Source organism: Oryx dammah, unplaced genomic scaffold, assembly GCF_014754425.2.
Source record: "Oryx dammah isolate SB20612 unplaced genomic scaffold, SCBI_Odam_1.1 HiC_scaffold_28, whole genome shotgun sequence".
NCBI lineage: Eukaryota > Metazoa > Chordata > Mammalia > Artiodactyla > Bovidae > Oryx > Oryx dammah.
The window spans coordinates 20210856-20225686 of NW_024070212.1; positions in this window are offsets into that span (position 1 = coordinate 20210856).

Below are 14831 nucleotides of genomic sequence, written 5' to 3' on the forward strand. Positions count from 1 at the left end.
ATCTATCACCAGTCATATCCACAACTGGGTGTTGTTTTTGCTTTGGCTCCATCCCTTCATTCTTTCTGTAGTTATTTCTTCACTGATCTCCGGTAGCATATTGGGCACCTACCGACCTGGGGAGTTCTCTTTCAGTATCCTATTGTTAGGTAGGTAAAATAGGGAAAAGGAGTCCAAAATGGCGGTGGCTAAAAAACGAGGAATGTCTGAGGACCAGAGTGAAGACTTCAGGAAGAAAAAACAGCACTCCTGGCTAAGCCCAATTTGCATAGGGCAGGCCCAGGTGGAGGAAAAAACATATAAAAGGAGGAGCCAAAGTGCTTTCTCTCTCTCTTTCTCTTCGGTGTGTGTGCGCTCTTTCTCTTTCTCTCCCTCTCCCTCCCCAACGCGCTCCTCCACTCTCTTCTCTTCACATCTTTGGGTTGGCATGCCCTCACACTTCGAGGATGGATTCTCCTGCTATCTTCTAAATAAAATAGAGCCGTAACACTGATTTGCCTAAGAGCTATAACATGGTTTGTCCAAGACCCGAGAGCTGTGACGCACTGAGGGCTTTAATGTCTGTCGCTCCAAATCTTCGTTGTGACGAGACAACGAACCGAGGAGCATACACTCACGTGACACTATCATTTTGCCTTTTCATACTGTTCATGGGGTTCTCAAGGCAAGAATACTGAAGTGGTTTGCCATTCCTTTCTCCAATGGACCACATTCTGTCAGACCTCTCCACCATGACCTGCCCATCTTGGGTGGCCCCACATGGCATGGCTTAGTTTCATTGAGTTGGACAAGGCTGTGGTCCTAGTGTGATTAGATTGACTAGTTTTCTGTGATTATGCTTTCAGTGTGTCTGCCCTCTTGCAACACCTACCTACTTACTTGGGTTTCTCTTATCTTGGACGTGGGGTATCTCTTCATGGCTGCTCCAGCAAAGCGCAGCTTCTGCTCTTTACCTTGGATGAGGGGTATCTCCTCACTACAGCCCCTCCTGACCTTGAATGTGTAATAGCTCCTCTAGGCCCTCCTGTGCCCGCGCAGCCACACTCCTTCGACGTGGGGTTGCTCCCACGGGGAAAAGCTAGGCAGATACATATTTCAGGGAAGTTGCCCTAGTCTCAGGCTTCCAAAACCAGGGAGGAATTGATATGTAGGAAGTAAGCTGAGGTCAGGGGATGACTTTCCGTCTTGCTTATCTGTGCCTCTCTTTAAAACCTCAGCTTCTTAAGGAAAAAAAAAAAAAAACAAAAACACTCTGCTTCTATGTCACTAAATCCGACTGCACTGGAGTGTTATAGGTTAGCACCAACCACCACAGACCTTAATGTTTACTATGACCTTGATGTTTACTAAACCACCATAGACCTTGATGTTTACTAAACATAGATCTTGATGTTTACTTTGTCTGAGAAGACAAATACAGGTCAATAGCTTTGGGTCAACACAAACTATCAATCAAAGTTCTATGAAAACTACTCTAGACACTTGCTTACAAGTCATCCCAAATTAGGGGGCCACTACAGATGTTCAAAGAAAATACAAAAACTATGTCAGTGACTTTGACAAGTTGGAAAGAAGTCCTGTGGTCCTAGGATGACATTCACGAGTGACAAGCACAAAATCTTATATACAGATTAGAACACAAAGCAACCCACAGGAGAAGAGGAGGATGGGGCTGAAGCAGAGAGGTCAAATCTGATTTCAAGTTTAATGAGAAGCCTATATGCTTTCCCAGCAAGGGAAAAGAAGCCTCCATAACACTGGTTTACAGCAAGAACGTAATTAAGACACAATCTGGGGACTTCTCTAGTGATCCAGTGGTTAAGAATCTACCTTGCAATGTAGGAGACAAAGGTTCCACCTTTGGTGGGGGAACTAAGATTCCACATGCCGTGGAGCAGCTAAGGCAGCAAGCCACAGCTAGAGAATCAATGCAAAGCAACGAAAGGTCCCACATGTTGCAACCAAATAATAAAAAAGGCACAATTTGCTCAGTAGTCCTTGTAAATTAAATTGTTACCTAAAAGCAAATTCATGTGCTCAACACACAGTGAGGCCAAACAATACCAAACATTGGAATCTGAAACAGAGAAAAGTTCATTGTAGGGCCATCCAAGGAGATGGATGGTTCATGCTGTAAAAACACAGAACTCACCCAAAGTTTTTGGCAGAGCCCTTTTATAGGAATAGTGATGGAGGGATGTGGTTAGTTGTTGCAAACTTCTTGGTGTCAGAGAATTGGTTCTTGAATTCAGGTCATGATCAGGTAACAATGTTCCTGTGAATCTCTTCCAAACGAATGTTATTCTCTGTTTTTACAAGAAAGGGCAAGGTTCCAAAACACAGCTTTCATCCTCTGAGGTCTTGGTTCTGGTTAAGAGAAAGCAGATTTCAGTTGGTGGCTTGCACAGGGCAAGGTTCCCAGACCGTTCCCAGCAGTCATTGCTGAGGAAGCCAGTGCCCAACCTACTGACCCTCAGGCTTCTCAGGTCCCCAAAATGGGGTGGGGTGGGAGGTGGGAGTCACGAAGACTGTGACCCAGGCAGACTGACACTATTAGGTCGCAGAGACAGGGATGTGTGGGGTGGGGGTGCAGGGAATTCACTGCTGCCTCAAGGCCTGGGCCCAGTCAGCGGGCAGCCTTGGTGAGGGCCCTGGAGCCCTACAAGACACAGCCCCCAGCCTGTTCCCTGGGCCCCCAGCTCACCCGCTGGCCCAAGGCCGGGTGAGTTGGAAGGCCCCAGGGAGAAGGCTGGGATCCGCTTCTTACCTCACTTTCCACCTGATGACCGCCACTCCACCTACTGTTGGCTGAGTCACTCACTGATGAAAGCTCACTGACAGTTTCTCACTTGTGGACAGGGCCCACTGTGGCACGGACCAAGGGCTAAGCAGAACTACTGAAGGTCCCGCAGTAACTGGTGCTGCTAACAGGGTGTGGGGTAATGGCTCACAGCAACAGCCTGTGCTAAGGGCTGCGCTCGGCCGGGCTGTATTACAGTCACTGTATTATACTCAGGATTTTTTCCCTTACAGTATTAAAATGGTGTGAAAAAAACTAGAGAAACAAAGAACATCAAGAATATCTAAAAGTTTTCCATTTTTCTATAAGAAAAGTATTTCATGACAGTCCTTAAACAATGAAAGAATTGGAAAAACCTCAGTTCCTTCATGTTTTCTATGCTTGCAAGAGTAAACAATACAAAGCAGGCTTAAATTTTAGAAAGAGATAGTTCTGTGTTATCAGTACAAGGGTACACAAATACAGAGAGTGGCTGCTGAGGGAATGTCCCCGTCAGTGGCGACCTTCAGAATAGACCAGGTGGCCTTTAGTATCAGTTTGGCCTAGTCCACTGGAAGACAGGAGCTCCCGAGATTCCATGACACTCCCACCTTCCGGTTTTGTTATTGCAACTCCATGTGGTTACCTGCCATGCTGGGTCCTCTCTCTGGCACTCTTGTCAGAGCCTGACCTCTGAGCTTTGGCTTCTTGTGCCTTATTTTTGCAGTTAAGGATTCTCAGAGTTGTGGAATGCTGACAAAGTCTAGACCAAAAGTAATAAATTACATCTATATTCTTTATAAACCTGTTAAAAGACATTTCTTCACTTAATGAAAACTTATTAAGGTATAATTTACATACTGTAATACTCACCCAGTATCATTGTATGCTTCAATGATTTCAGTAATTTATCAGACAGGACATCCATCACCATAATTCATTCATTTGTCTCTAATTTCTTATTTCTTTGGGTTTCTTCTCCCCAGGCTCTGGCTCTGCTTCTTCCACCCTAAGCTTTAGCATGGCAGTATCTCTTACCACTTTCTCTGGTCCGAGGACAGAAATGGGCATCCTGGAAACCAACCAGTGTTTGAGCTCCCAGCTGGAAAAAAGGAAACAGGACTTTCAAAAACTCACAGAGAAATTCCTCATGTCCCAAGCTACTGTTTACTCCCTGGCTAACCAGTTGCAATAATACAGTTAAGTCCTCAGGGTCACAGTCACCATAGTGATAAATGATTGTCCATCTTTCCCCAAAGAAACTAAACAAGCTCCAGACTTTCTTTTCCCTCCTTCATCAAAATAATCTCTTCCTTACTACACTCCTAGAAAGGTAGAAACAGGTAGTTTACCCCCAGTTTGCAGAGGATGGAGACACTGAGGCACGAAGGAGTAAAGTTTGCCGTGAGAGTATAGGAGGAATAGAGGCGAAGATCTCATTCAGGCAGTAAACTTTCTTTTCTCTCCCAGGAATACATTTCAGATTTTATAAACATATAATATAATATCAGATTCTATAAATCATATAATATAATATCATTGTTGGCTTAAATGTCTTAGGGTTAATTCAAATTTTTGCAGCTCATCCATTTGCAAAGCACTGTGCTAGCTGCCTGAGGGGAGAATGAAGTGATAGGATATCCTGCCTATCTTAAAGGAGCTTAAAGCTGTCTGCTCCCAACTGAACCATAGGAATCAGAAATGAGAACACCAGTAGCAGACAACAAGGGAAGTCCTGATGTCTGGAACAAGATCCTTTCCCCGTATATCTTCAAAGAAGACATTCCTCACACTCTTGTGAGATTGAGGTATTTCCTGGAACTCAGAGGCTCCTTAACACCTTTGCTGTCTCTCCCTGAATATGAATATGAATTAGACAGCAAGTAAGTCCAGGATCTGGACTTTGAGACACACAGCCCAAATGAAAATGAGGCCAAGTGGAGGAGACCTCCAGTCCCGGGAATGGGCCAGGTCAGTGAAGAAGCTAGCACTTCATGCTCCACAGTCAGCCTTCACATTTGAAAACCCACTGGAGCATCTCAAGCCTGTTCAAGATTGAGAGGACAGGTGGAGCTGTCATGACTGAGGAGTGAGGGAACGAGAGAACAAGAGGGACAGGGATAAAGGGGGAGGATTCTTAGTGACACTGAATTGTTTGCTTTCAATTTTTTACGATTATTTTTCAATAAACCAATGGGGGATAAAATTTTCTATCCAACTTACTGACATGGACTAAAAAGTTAAAATTAGCTCTCGGCCCTAGCGCCATCTTTTGAGAAACCTCTGCACCATGTGAGCAAAGTGAAAGAAGAAGCAAATGGTCAGGCTGAAGCACAAAGAAGAAAGATGAGGCAGAGGTCCAAGTGAATTTGTACACCCATGGAAGCTACAGAAGCAGAAACAAGGGAAGCAAGCGCCAGGGTTGCTGGTACAAATTGTGGACTGCGTGCCTACTATCTAGAACTTGTCTCAATGGATCTGGAACATCTAGGACCATTCTGATTGCCTCAACTACTTTTGAGAGACCCACCTTACTCGTATCAAAGCTGTCCCGTTTGGTCCTTTGCCCTGGACCTGTGATACTATGGACTAGTTCTCTTCTCAGTTGTGGCTGAATGTAATATCTATAGTAAATCATCTATTGTTTTACATGAAGAAAAAAAAGTTTAAATTAAAGCCTACTTATCAAAGAAGTTAAATGACAAGCATTGGGGTATGGGAATGTAAGGAGATTCTTTCTTTACATCTTTTATTGTAATCATGATACAGCTTCTTTGAAATTAGAGAAGGAAGGATACTATCCAACATCTTCATGTAAAGATAGCCCAGTGTAGGGATTAAGAGCCTGTATCCTGATGCCAGACTTCTGGGTTCAAATACATGTTGTTCATCTTCTCCATGCCTCAGTTTCCTCATCTGTAATGGTAACAGGAGTAGTATCTACCTCCTCAGCGAGTGGTGATGATTACAGGATGATAATTACTAGAATAGGGCCTTGGCAAACACAGAGCATTAGTCCTCCTTCCAACCTAACACAACACCCTTAGCATTTGAGCATATGTATGTCTTTCAGGCTTTCTTCTCTTCATGTGCACTTTTGCATAGAAGTATCCAAGTAAACTTTAAAAACTTTGAAATATTAAGGGAATCGCTGAAACTCAGCATGGGGTAACTATCAGCCTACAGTCCTCAGAGACTTCCCAAACACACAGGGAATTCCTACTGTGTGCCCAGGCTCATATTTTCCTTAAGAGGCTGCAAGGTTTGGTAAAGTGGCCCAAGATTTGGAGTCACACTCAGAGTATGTGAATTCTGACTTTGCTTCATTACGGTTGAATTATCTTGAGTTATTTTACCCTCTATGAGGTTCTCTCTCCCCAGCTCTAATTTGGGGGGAATCAAATGCTAGTAGCTGGGAGGCTGAGGAATCAGATGTGGATTCCCTGTGTGGAGCCTGGTACCCAGGTGATACCTGTCCTGGGGTGGCCCCTCCTCATCCCTTGAAGGCTGGACCACAGCAGCAGGGCCAGCTTCCCCTGAGACAGTGTCTCTGTTTCCCCAGAGTGTGAAGAGTACAAGGACCTCATCGAATCTGTGCTGGAGGAGAAAGTGCCCTTTGAGGAAGGGGAGCTGGCAGAGAAGAGGAGACTGGCTATATGGCTTGGGTAAGGAGGAAGCTGTGTGGGAAAGTGTGTCAAGTGGGGAAGCCCCAGGCGGTAGAATAAAGAGAAAACAGAAGGGCAGAAATGTACACGCAGGCACAGAGCTAGACAAAGACAGCCTGCGAAGCTGTGGGAAATGATGGGGGACTAGTTAGGTCTCTGGATTCTCCCTGAAGTAATATATGAATAAAATGGAGTCACATGCCTGGGTTGGAACACCAGTAATGTAGCTTCTAGCTGTGACCTTGGGCAAATGAACTCAACTTGACTGCATCTCAGTTACCTCAGCAACCTCATCTGTAAAATGGGAACACCAACAGTATTTACTTCAGAGACTCATGAAGATTAAATGCACAATAACCAGTGGTTAGAACCATCTCACACACATGTGAGGCTCTCAACAAATATTTGCTTAATTATAATACTTATTCTTGCTTTTTTTTAATAGGTGTGGTGATTGTCATCTTTTTTTTAATATTAGATTTGGTTTATACTGTAGAGCACATTCAAAGGCAAAGTATTTCTACACAACTGCAAATCACATTTGGAAAGTAAGCTGTGAATCACGGGCTATTGTTTCAGCTATGCAGTCCCGACTCAAGGAATCCATGGTGGCAAAACAGTCCTGGCTCCTGAGAGGGGCTTCCTGATGGTGGCTGCCCCAGGTTATCCTGTCTCAGGCCTGGGCCTCTGTAAGACTAGGCCTCTGGGGAGTGGCAGCAGGGGACTGGGAGGACTCTGCTCTTGACAAGCCTGAAACTTGGCCATGGCTGGGAAAGTACACTCCTAATTTCCAACATTCTCAAGTGCCTTTCTTGATAATAATGTTTCTCTGGCACATTTGATTTTCTTTTCTAAGTGTCAGACTATGAGGAGTGTTAGCTGGTAGGGCCATTGACTAGATAGATAACTGAGCAGCTATGCCTAGAAAATGAATTATTAATTTGAAAGGACCAGCATTGGCCATCCTTGGAGAGTTTCAAATAAACGGTATTAATAGATTGTGGCATTCAAGACATCTTTTAACCTTGGTTGAAGTGAAATCTGAGCAGCTCAAATGTGAAAGAGTCACTAAAGCAGAGATACTTGATTGAAGGAAGCCTAGGTCTGGAGATCCTCTTTCTCCCTAGTCTCTGCCTTCACCTCCTCTGACACTTTATAGCAACTCTAAGGAATAGAGACTCAGACATGAATTTGAGCAAACAGTAGAGGACAGAGGAGCCTGGTGGGCTACAGTCCATGAGGTCGCAAAGAGACAGGATATAGTGACTGAACAACAACAAGGAATAGAGTTTGAAAGACAATCTGTAGAAGATCATTTACTTGTGAGGCAATTCAGGCATCAGATAGGTTAGGTTAGGTGACTGTCAATGTTGAGTCTTGCATTAAGATTACATGGTTCTAAATATTAACTGATTGCCTACTCGGGCGTGCATGCTGTACTGGGTACTGTAAGTTGGGTCATATGGCACTTTCTTTAGCCTCACAGAGCTCACATTCTAGCTGGATATCTATGAGAAATATTGGTACCATAATTACAAAATTATGAAATCCCACAGAGTGATGCAATTATTAGTCAGAATTTTAATTACTCTTATGGGCCTCCTTACTAATATGGCTTATCTTCATGTCATTCAAAAAAATGCTCTTCATCTTGACAGACACTGATTTTTCTTTTCATCCTTTCAATTAATACTAGATGTACCTGTCCAACACTTCTGTACCTGGCTTCCCCCCTGCCTAGAGTTTCATAGATTCACTCTTTATTGGTGACTTTAAAATAGAAAGGAGGGAATTAAAGTGCAGAAAGGCAAAGATGGTGCACACTCAGTTGTGTGTGACTCATTGTGACCCTCATGGACTATAGCTTGCTAGGATCCTCTGTCCACCGAATTTTCCTTGCAAGAATACTGGAATGGGTTGTCATTTCCTCCTCTAGGGGATCTTCCCAACCCAGGGATCAAACCTACATCTCTGGCATTGGCAGGGGGGTTGTTTAACACTGAGCTATCTAGGAAGCCCCATAGTAAGGAAAAACAAGCAGTCAAACACCAGCTATTTAAATCAAGCAGGGTCTCCTGAAAGAAGAGAAACTTCAGAGATGGGGCAGCCTGCCTCTTCATCTAGTCCTGTAGCTCTCTTTGTGATTCTTTGAAATAGCTGTCTTTGAAGTGAATGCCTCAGGAAGCAGTAATAATATCACTCACTTGGGTTACAATTTTAAAAGAAGAAGACTGTCAGGTGCTTACACTACACCTACTGTTCACCTTGTATTCTGGGGACCATGACAGTCTCCACAGACTGGCTGGGGGCGAGTACAGTAGAGAATACACGAGGCTGGAGGCCGCATTGTTACAACTGCCTCCTTCATCAGAACTTTTGGAGCCCTCCTGGAATAATTCTCCCAGAACAAACATATAGAGTATTGTGTTTCTGGTCAGATAGGCCCTTGTATCTATAAAACATGAAATGGGCCTTGCTCAATTTCCCACCAGCTCTATTTTTGGTTCACAGAAAATCACCATGATAAGAAGGGTGAAAACAGACAGGAGTCACTGGCAGCCAGGTAACTCTGAGTGATGAAAGGGCTGGTAATGGAGTGGTGAAACCTAGAGAGGAGTCCTGACGCAAGAGACCCAGAGGCCAAAGGTCCCGGATCCAGGAGAAACCAGAAGCTGCTGATAGTTTCTATTTCATTCATTCATCATACAATGATGTGTCCTTTAACCCATGTTATCTGTTCTCGTTGAAGTTCTTGTATTAGTCACCATTTCTTAGTAATTCCTCAAGTTTACTTAACTGCAGTCATTCTGAACTAAAGGTAAACTGAACAGAGAACTCTAGTCTCTATTTTCTAAAAACCTAGTTAAAAACCAAAGTGAGATGCTTGCCTTATTTTCCTGCACATTTGTTCTAATATATGTTGGGAGATGTTTTATACTCCAGTTCACTTCAGTTGCTCAGTTATGTCTGACTCTTTGCCACCCCATGGACTGCAGCACACCAGGCCTCCCTGTCCATCACCAACTCCCGGAGTTTGCTCAAACTCATATCTATCGAGTCGGTGATGCCATCCAACCATCTCATCCTCTGTCATCCTCTTCTTCTCCTGCCTTCAATCTTTCCCAGCATCAGGGTCTTTTCCAATGAGTCAGTTCTTTGCATTGGGTGGCCAAAGTGTTGGAATTTCAGCTTCAGCATCAGTCCTTCCAATGAGTAGTCAGGAGTGATTTCCTTTAGGATTGACTGGTTTGATCTCCTTGCAGTCCAAGGTAAAGTCAATCATCAAATATTTAAAGAGAGAGAGAGACCTAAAAGCTACAAGAGCCCTAGGAGGTTATTCTGTCAGGAGACAGTATTCAATGGACCCTTTCATATACTATTGCATAAAATTTGTTCACAGCATTTTAATGCCAGTATTATAGGTCTCTGAGTGTCCTGTGTGTCAGAGTATATTTTAGAGGTGACATTGAGTCTACTTCCTCCATGAGATCAGTCCACTGAACACATATTGCTCTCTCTCCTACCCCAACTGTAGGCACACTGAAACACCAGTCAGAAGTGAATTGTTATGCTGTTTTTTTTTTCCTCTTTGAGAGGCTGACCCCTTTGGTTTCTGGTGTCTCTTCCATGAGCTTCAGGTGAGCACCCGACGTCAGGCTGTGGTTTCAGTTTGCCTTATTTTCATCTCCTGTCTTGTCTGCTTCTTTCTCCATCCCCAACTCAGGCTCAGCATGGGGCTCCAGGAAGAAGAAGCGAATGAAGTCCTAGAGGACCCACTAGATGAAAAGTATCTGATGCATTCCAGTCAGCATGACTCCCACAAGCCTCCCAGCAGCAATGCCTGTGTGTGTGATGTGCAGGACGCCAGTTCTGCTGTGGACAGAGCCAGTGAGTACTCCCAATATAAAGAGAATAACCCCCAACAAATAGAAGACTGAATAATAAAGCTCTGGTAGCTGCTACCTGCTAACCACCTCTGTCTAGGTTAATTGAGATCATCTATGCAGGCAGAACATAAGAACTAACCTTGAAAAAGTGATTAGGCTGAACACAGTTCTGGGACCAAGTTTCAAGTAACAGTCCCTAGTGGATCTGTTCATTTGCATTCTTCCTGGGCTACACCTCACCTCCCTTCCTCTGTCCCTCTCTGGCAAAGGCAAGCTAAGGAACCCCTAGTAAATGAGACTGCAGAGAGTAAACGGACCATAAGAAACTCTCTGCCACCCTTCAGCACATGTACCGAATCTGTCTAATAAACTTCCTTCTTTAAGATGAAGCATCTTAGCTTTCCTGAAATGTTCTTGCTAATTACATCTTCTGAATAACGTCTTGGGCTTTTCAAGTTTCAAAGACCGTGAACAGTCCTGCCCATATTGAAAGTCCACTTATCATGGTTCCTGTGTTCAAGTATCAGTGTCCATCCTCCCTCAGGTGGCTTCTCTCCCATTAAGGTTCCATCTCAGTATTAAAATGTCTGGTTGTATCTCTAGGCCAAGGCTGGGATCTTGGCAGTTCACTTCAGTCGCTCAGTTGTGTCCGACTCTTTGAGACCCCATGAACTGCAGCACGCCAGGCCTCCCTGTCCATCACCAACTCCTGGAGTACACCCAAACTCCTGTTCATTGAGTTGGTGATGCCATCCAACCATCTCATCCTCTGTCATCCCTTTCTTCTCCTGCCCTCAATCTTTCCCAGCATCAGGGCCTTTTCAAATGAGTCAGCTCTTCACATCAGGTGGCCAAAGTATCGGAGTTTCAGCTTCAACATCAGTCCTTCCAGTGAACACCCAGGACTGATCTCCTTTAGGATGGACTGGTTGGATCTCCTTGCAGTCCAAGGGACTCTCAAGGTCTTCTCCAACACCACAGTTCAAAAGCATCAGTTCTTTGGCACTCAGCTTTCTTCACAGTCCAACTCTCACATCCATACATGACCATTGGAAAAACCATAGCCTTGACTAGACAGACCTTTGTTAGCGAAGTAATGTCTCTGCTTTTTAATATGCTGTCTAGGTTAGTCATAACTTTACTTCCAAGGAGTAAGCGTCTTTTAATTTCATGGCTGCAATCACCATCTGCAGTGATTTTGGAGCCCCCCAAAATAAAGCCTGTCACTGTTTTCACTGTTTCTCCATCTATTTCCCATGAAATGATGGGACCAGATGCCATGATCGTTTTCTGAATGTTGAGCTTTAAGCCAACTTTTTCACTCTCCTCTTTCACTTTCATCAACAGGCTTTTGAGTTCCTCTTCATTTTCTGCCATAAGGATGGTGTCATCTGCATATCTGAGGTTATTGATAGTTCTCCCAGCAATCTCGATTCCAGCTTGTGCTTCTTCCAGCCCAGCATTTCTCATGATGTACTCTGCATAGAAGTTAAATAAGCAGGGTGACAATATACAGCCTTGACATACTCCTTTTCCTATTTGGAACCAGTCTGTTGTTCCATGTCCAGTTCTAACTGTTGCTTCCTGACCTGCATACAGGTTTCTCAAGAGGCAGGTCAGGTGGTCTGGTATTCCCATCTCTTTCAGAATTTTCCACAGTTTATTGTGATCCACACAGTCAAAGGCTTTGGCATAGTCAATAAAGCAGAAATTGATGTTTTTCTGGAACTCTCTTGCTTTTTCAATGATCCAGCGGATGTTGGCAATTTGATCTCTGGTCCTCTGCCTTTTCTAAAACCAGCTTGAACATCTGAAGTTCACGGTTCACATATTGCTGAAGCCTGGTTTGGAGAATTTTGAGCATTACTTTACTAGTGTGTGAGATGAGTGCAATTGTGTGGTAGTTTGAGCATTCTTTGGCATTGTCTTTCTTTGGGATTGAAATGAAAACTGATCTTGGCAACCCTTGTGTAAATGACCAGGGTTCCCATTCTTTGTGCAACACAAGATGTGGTGGGGTTATTTTTGTTTGTTTATGGGTTTAGTTTCAGTGAAGTATTCTAATCTAAACCAACAACCAACATATCTGCTGGAGAAATGGCTGATACTAGCAGCAATGTCACTAGAATGTCCCTTTCCAAAAAACCCACCCAAACTCCTCCACGAGTAAGACCCCCAGGGTTAGCAGACTCATGGATGTGTGTGCACAGATGAAGACCTCAACATTCATCTTCTTTTCCCTATGTGACTGATTTTTCTTTGGAGACAAAAGTTTGAATTGTTAGAGGACAATAGGTTTTATATTCTCTTCCAGGAAGAAGAAAGAGACTATCTTAAGTTGCTCACTGTTAACTGAGTTTTTCATAGTGATATAAACTGTGTCAGGTATTGTCTTTTTGCCAGTGATGGGTATACACATGCCTTTTGTTACTCAGTCCATTCCCTTACAAAGACATCTTCATTTGCTGCTTCCCATTTCACCCTGAGGTGCAGAGGAAAGTCTTTGCCATCTCTTGAAGATGTTCAGTCATAAATCAAGTGGGAGAGGCATTTAGTAGAGAGGAATTTCTTACTAGAACTCACAGAGTCATATGGAAAGGGGGCCACTCCTTTCCCAGTGCTAGACAAGCCCTATTCTGAAGAGGACTTCAATCCTTTCCCACTTTGTATCAACCCCGCCTTAGACTTCCCAGATCCTTAAGTAGGAGGTGACCCTGTGGAGTGAGCTTAGCCCTGGGCCATGCTTTGTTTGAAAGCCTAAGGGCTCTTACAGAAGGTTACCTGGTGTTTTCTGATGAGAAGAGGAAGTTGGCAGAGGACTGGTGAAAGTCAGTGATCTTGCTGAAAGGCCCTGGCCACTCCATTACTGATAAAGACTCTCCATCTTCTACCTCATTCCACCTCCTGGGGGAATGGCTGCAGCAGATGAGATCCAGAACTACTGTATACTTTGTGCTCCTCTCCTCTTATATGATCGTCATTCAGCAGAACTCAGGTTGCTGAGCTCCTCTTGAAGCAGAGTGAGGGTCTCCCCTCTGCCCTCCCTTTTGTCTTGGTTAATGTTCATGGGCCCTATGGTTGTTCTTGTGCTGACATCCTCTTCTTGGATTGCACAGAAACAGTGGTCATCATTCCACAGTCTTGTGCTGGGACAGTGACCTGGCCCCTTCCCACACCAACGCAGCAGCCTTTTTTTAATGGGAAAGGCTCCCTTTCTAATTGCAGCTGTTAGGTGTGATAATATGTATGTGTGTTTGGACATTTATAAAGGGCCATGTGAAAGTTAAGGTTCTGCCCCCATCACACTCAAGTCCCCACCCTTGAGTCCCTGGTTTTGTTCTAGGCTGAGGCAGAAGCACAGGACAAGGAAATACAGAGAGCATCCTCTGAAGCAAATGTGTGTAACTTGACTAAACAATAATTATTTCCTGGAACAGGATGCACTTACTTCCACAGGCAGATCTTGGAATCCACTGCAAAGCTGTACAATGAAAACACAGGCATCAGGGAAGAAAATCAGAGCCTTCCACCTCACCTGAGTCATATTCCAGAGATAAGCAGTCAAAACCCACAGGGAGACCACTTTCAGATTGCTCTCTTTTCTTGCCGCATCTGACTATCAAAACAAAAGATGTGGAGGCCAACACTATTACACAATTCATAATTCTGATAGTTTTCTCTATCTAGAAAGATGCTCCCTCTACAGGTCTCCAAACTCCAGGCTCCAGGAATGAGCTCTAGGAAACCCACCATTTAGTTACAAAATTCACCCTATTATTGAAGCCTGAATTCCAGGCTCAGGTTTCTCAATTTACAGGTCATGTGGCTTTAGGTACTTCTTAATCTCTTGACCTACTGTTTCTCGATGGGCAAAGGAAGTGTACCTGAATGGATATAGGTTCTGGTACCTATTCCAAACACTGTCTTCCAACAACAAAAGAGGAGACTCTACACATGGACATCACCAGATGGTCAACACCGAAATCAGATTGATTATATTCTTTGCAGCCAAAGATGGAGAAATTCTACACAGTCAGCAAAAATGAGACTGGGAGCTGACTGTGGCTCAGATCATGAACTCCTCATTGGCAAATTCAGACTTAAATTGAAGAAAGTGGGGAAAACCACTAGACCATTCAGGTGTGATGTAAATCAAATTCCTTATGATTATACAGTGGAAGTGAGAAATAGATTTAAGGGACTAGATTTGATAGATAGAGTGCCTGATGAACTATGGACAGAGGTTCATGACATTGTACAGGAGACAGGGATCAAGACCATCCCATGGAAAAGAAATGCAAAAAAGCAAAATGGCTGTCTGAGGAGGCCTTACAGATAGCAGTGAAAAGAAGAGACACAAAAAGCAAAGGAGAAAAGGAAAGATATAAGCATCTGAATGCAGAGTTCCAAAGAATAGCAAGGAGAGATCAGAAAGCCTTCCTCAGCGATCAATGCAAAGAAATAGAGGAAAACAACAGAATGGGAAAGACTAGAGATCTC